Below are 6,000 nucleotides of genomic sequence, written 5' to 3' on the forward strand. Positions count from 1 at the left end.
TCTGTCACACCAGTAAGTGAATACATCTAAGGTACTTTTTAGTAGTTAATAATTGTATATAATTAGTTAGATTATAATCAAATATCCACATGACAGGTTCCCTTTAAAGCAATTGTTTAGTCAGGAGCTCGAAAACTATATGTAAGTGAGTACTGTAGGGTACAAGGAATCATCGTGGATGATAGGTAGAGATGGCCTTGCTGTTCGCCCGGCAGTCGTTTCGCGGTGAACTTTGCTTGTTCGCTGAACAGGCAAACATATGGCGACCCCATATTCTTTGCATTGTGCAGAACTTTGACCCATGACACATCCATCAGGTAGGACAGGACAGCCAATTGAGACGTTTCAGCACATGGACATACCCCCTACCCTATAAATAAACCCGATCTGGCCGCCATTTTATATTCAGTCTTTTGCCGGTGTAGGGAGAGGTTGCTGTGTGGAGCAGGGAAAGACTGTTAGGGACACCAAACGCTAGCAAATAGGGCCACAAAAGTCCTTTTAAGGACTGGTATAGGTGTGCTATCGATAGGTGTGACATACAGAGGGGTGTGATATACTTCCACCAAATATTGATTAAACCAGCTTCCAGCAAATACTCATTATTGGGTTCTATATACCTGTTTCCACAAAATACTGATAGAGGGGATTGATATACTGGCAAAATATTGATTGAGGCCTGCAACATACCTGCTTCCACAAATACTGCTCTTCTATAGGGACTGTCATTTTTAAAATGACAGGCAGAGGAAGAGGCAGGCCATTACTCAGGGGTGGTAGGGTCGGGCAGGTGCACCAGGCCGGAGCCTAAGTGGGAAGTTGCAGAAGGTGCGTGCGATTACGTCAAAGAAAGCACCAGAGTTGGGTGAGTGGCTCACTCAGCCTTCCGCTTCTGCATCCTCCTCATCCTCTGTATCAGCACCCTCCTCACTCTTTGCTGTGTGCACCCCCAAAGACACCACCACCACCACCATAGCCCCTCCACTAGAGTCAGAGGGATTATTTTCCCATCCATTCCCAGACCTTACCGATGCGCAGCCATTCTTGGCATCGGATGAGGAAGAGGAGGTAGCAACGTCCGCCACCCAGCGGTCTGATGACAGTACCCAGATCACACCAAGGAGGGTGGACCCCGCTATTGCTGCCTACTCCGAGATCTCTAATGTCAGTGGTGGTGAAGGTGACGATGATGACGTGTCGATGGACGTCACGTGGGTCCCCACAAGAGAGGAAGAGGAGGGGAGTTCAGAGGGAGAGACGGAGCAGCAGATAGGGAGGAGAAGCAGGCAGAACTTACAGTGCACAGGAGGCAAAAAGCAGACTGCAAATGTATCTGGAGCGAGCCATCCACCATGCACGGCCACATCTGGCGCTCCCAGGACGCCGGCACATGGCTCCGCAGTGTGGGCTTTATTTTAACCTGTTAGCTGCTGACAATAGTGTTGCCATCTGCAGCCTGTGCTGTCAATGCATACGTCGCAGTAAGCCCAACACTCACCTAGGGACGACCGCCTTAAGAAGGCACCTGGCCTCCCATTACCGAGCCCAGTGGGAGCAACGCCGCCAGAACCCACAAAGCCACACTCCCGGCGCTCCACGTCCTGCCTCTTCTCCTTCTCCTCTCTCCTCCCATTTGTCCTCCACTCCACCTTTCACCGTGTCGTTGTCGCGTTCATCTGGCAAAAGGCAGGCTTCCGTGGCCCAAATGTTCGAACGTAAAAAGTTGATGATGCCAGATAATCCTCTTGCACAACGACTGACCGCCGGCTTGTCAGAACTGCTAGCCCGCCAACTACTGCCATATAAACTGGTGGACTCGGAGGCCTTTAGAAAATTTTTGGCCATTGGCACACTGCAATGGAAGGTCCCCGGAAGGAAATATTTCTCCCAGAATGGCATCCCAGAGCTATATGGCCATGTTCAGCGGCAAGTGAATGTATCTCTGGCACACAGTGTCGGTGCCAAGATACATCTGACCACAGACACGTGGTCTAGCAAACACGAGCAGGGAAGGTAGATAACTTTTACTGCCCACTGGGTGAACCTTCTGACGGCTGTCAAGCATGCAACCCGTGGCACCTATGTGGATTTAGTGTTACCGCCACGGATTGCAAGCAGGCCTGCCTCTTCTTCTCATCCTCCGTCTCCTCCTCGGCTGACTCCTCCTTTTCCACTGCTACCGCCTCTTCCGCTGCACCCCCCCAAGCTCCCAGAACCTATTCGACGTGCCAGGTGAGACGTTGCCATGCTGTGCTTGTGTGTTTGTTTTAGATTCTTTATTTATGTCTCCATGACAATAAAACAGTCATCATAATATTGCACATATATATAATGAGATTGTTTTTTTTTTTTTTTGTACAATTCCATTGTTTGTAACAAATAAAGAACATTCAATAACAGCTATTATTCAATATCACAAGACCTTCTACATACTACCTTCTAAGGTCCGTGTGTAATCCATGGTATCATCTAGCGAGAGCATTTAACCTTACTCAAAACAGGCTGGTAACAACCTACTTAGTATAAACTAACTTGTGCTCAATAATCAGCCCTTTGCGTTTAGGCAATTTGTAGGGCTTACACATAAGTAACGAAATGCATAAGTGAGTACAATGCCAGCTTTTCAAACCATAGGTAATCTCTTCTCCAGGAGTCAGAGAACCCGACACTTTTAAAATTGTTTGAGATTTGAGAGTAAGTAAGATGGTCCATCTTTACTCCTGGGATTTTGAGATCTAAGGTGGGTAGGTCTGGGAGCATGACATCAAAAATAATGTCACCCAATCTGTAGTTTTTTAATGCTCTTTGTTTGTCCAGCCAGTATGTAGTAAATGGGTCCTTAAGTCCTAACATATCCCCTATCGTTAACAATGGTGAGGGATGGGCCCACAATTTATGCGTGCCATGAGTGGTTGCCCAAACCCCGAGCAGAGCTTTAGTCAGTAGTGGAATGTTAGTGGGAGGACGAGCACCCATTCCTACTCCTGTTAAGACCTGGGTTAGTGAGAAGCCTACTGTCTCCTCTTCAATCTGAACATAGAGTTTGGAGGAAGGGTTCCTAAACCAGTCTAATACTCTGGTAGGTTGAACTGCTTTATACAGATTTTCCATGTCAGGAAATCCTATACCCCCAAGGTGTTTAGGTTTAACCATTGTGGAGTGTGCCACTCTACATATCCCATTCGCCCATGTGTATTTTAGAAAAACACTCCTGAGGGCCCCCTAGAAGCCTGCTATAGACTGCTGGAGGCAGAACTGACAACAAGGTGATTTTGGCTATGTGGACTTTCCATTGTGTGTGAACTAACACCAAGACTGCAAAGTGACGTTTTGTTTCTGCTTTATGTGTGACTAAACACGGAAGTTTGATTTAAGAACTGGTAATTTGCCTCTGTACTGCGTCCGCACACCCTGTCTACCAGAGCGAGTCCCCGACAGTACCTACATGGGATGATTACCTCCATTTTTATTTTTCCCCAATCTTGCTCCTTGATTAGGACAGAGCTGTGATCTGTGACTACAGTTTGGTTACAGTGCCTACAGGAAGTCTGGGGTAGTCTGAGACACACCCCCTTCTCATGATTGGTTCAGGCTGCTACTCTTTCCTCCTCCCTGCAGCTCTGCTTCCTATGATTGGCTACTCTATATAAACACAAGTCTATCCCAAGGACAGGCTGATTATAAAGTACAGATCACTAAACCACCACCAGTAAGAACAGAAAGGATTACCTCTGGATCAGAATGGTAAAAGGCAGCTCTGGTTCTGATTGTTCTGGAGACCGTCATGGCGGCCAGTTGCCTGCAATGTTATGAATGACTACTGTATGACCAGTACCTCTGGAGAAACAATGTCGGTTTTAATAAATTCTCCTTTTTACAACCACTTGTTGATTTTTATTTTCTTAGAACTAGACGTGTACAGAGGATCGGTACAATCCCATCTGGATATTCACGGCATATCGATAGGAAATGCCATAAATGTCCGAATGATTATTTTGGCTGTAATTATCAGCATTTTACAGCTCACAGTAAATGCTGGTGATGACGTGTTATCAGTATAATGCGCTATACAGGGGCGTAGCTATAGGGGGTGCAGAGGTAGCAGTCGCTACCGGGCCCAGGAGCCTGAGGGGGCCCAAAGACCCTTGTGCCGCATGTGAAGACAATGGTATTATAGAAAGTGCATGATATTCAAGTTACACCTCTGGCTAGAGGTAAGGGGTTAGGTCAAGAATTTGCCATGGGGGGAATGCTGTTTCAATTTTTGCCTCGGGCAGCACAAAGGCTATGTGCTTCCCTGCCCCTGGCCACAAAGCAATGAGAGAAGGGGGGCCCAAGCTAAACTCTTGCACCAGGGCCCATGAGCCTTTAGCTACGCCCCTGGAGCTATAGACATGTAGAACTTATCAACTTTATCATTCATTAAGGTTTTCCATGCCCATGATTTTTGGATAAGTTGTCCAGAAAAAAGAAAAATTCTAGTTGGCTATCCTGCCTGTGTAGCAAGTTTTGTCTTCCCCTGATATCTCTAACTGGGAAATGGCTCCCTCTGCTGGACTGGAGTTTCTATGTCCCAGCACTGCAACAGCTCCTCCTGACACTACACCTTCCCTCCCTGGTTTGAGGGTGGCCTTCTTAGCAACCTGTGTTCCCAGGACATAATTGTCATAAGGGGAAGGCATCGTCCCAAAGTTAGTACGCTGCAAATGTCTTATCTCAGCTGAACACTCCACAGATGGACCTTCTTTCCAAGAGGATTGGCTCTAGTTGAGGTGGTATCCACCAGTTATTTCCTAGAGGGCATTGCCGTCGTGGAGGAGTTCTCTGGTAGAGGCTCAGGAGCCATTCACAGAAAAGTGCATGACTGGTCCTGAGTATATTTCGGTGCACTGTGCGCACAGGCCCGGTTACACCCTCAGGTTTCACCTCGGACCCTGGTATGCTTGGATTGGGTTGCCGGACTAACTCGTATGGGATGGTCTCCTACAGCCACTGCAGTTTCCCAGCCCTCCTGGCTGTTCGATTGCGTACATCAAGGCCACTGTTGAAGGAGTAAGTTTAACTCCGAAACGCGTCCGGTAATAATAAGATCCAAGACCCAATTAAGTGATACATCGATGTACTGGGGACAACATTCAACTGTTTGAAAGAAAGGAATATTGTGGAGCGTTCCATGGACACTATAGAAATATTCCTATGAAGGTCTGAGTGGTGCGGAAGTAGCGAGGTGTCACGTGGGACGCCGGATCGAACAAGCGGCACCACAGGTGACACCGCGATCTAACTAATACAAATGGCGATCTCCGCATCCAGCATAGCAGTACACTGATTGAGGTAAGCTAGGTACTAACTACGTGGGACGCCACGGTCGGGGGGGAACCAGTTACTAACAGTGAATATATACTATTGACCTATATTGGGAATATACTGCTAAGGGTCCATTCACACATCCGTAGTGTATTGTGGATACGCAATACACCCGGCCGGCTCCCCATAGAAATGCCTATTCTTGTTCACAATTGTGGACAAGAATAGAACATGTTCTATTTTTTTCGGGAGCCGCGGACCGGAAGATCGGCGGCGCGCTCCGGAAATGCGGATAGCACATAGTGTGCTCTCCGCATCCATTCCGCCCCATAGAGAATGAACGGGTCCACACCCATTCCGCAATTTGCGGAACGGATGCAGACCCATTATTACGGATGTGTGAATGGAGCCTAAAGGAGAATCGCTACTATTTAAAGACAAAGGAAACAAATTATATACAGATGGACACAATATGAAAATTATACTACTCCCACCAGTTTACTATTAATACATTAATAGATGATATAAGGACAGATTTTATATCTATAAGTGTGGATTATTGATAAGAGGAGGATCTAATTGGATTTAAAGTAAATGCGGTTGAAGTATCATTTCTTTATGAATATACTAACAAATGTTATAAGGACAGACATCACATTTATAAAGGTGGAATATTAAAGAGGAGAGGACCTA

The sequence above is a fragment of the Bufo gargarizans genome, chromosome 9 (assembly GCF_014858855.1).
Source record: "Bufo gargarizans isolate SCDJY-AF-19 chromosome 9, ASM1485885v1, whole genome shotgun sequence".
NCBI lineage: Eukaryota > Metazoa > Chordata > Amphibia > Anura > Bufonidae > Bufo > Bufo gargarizans.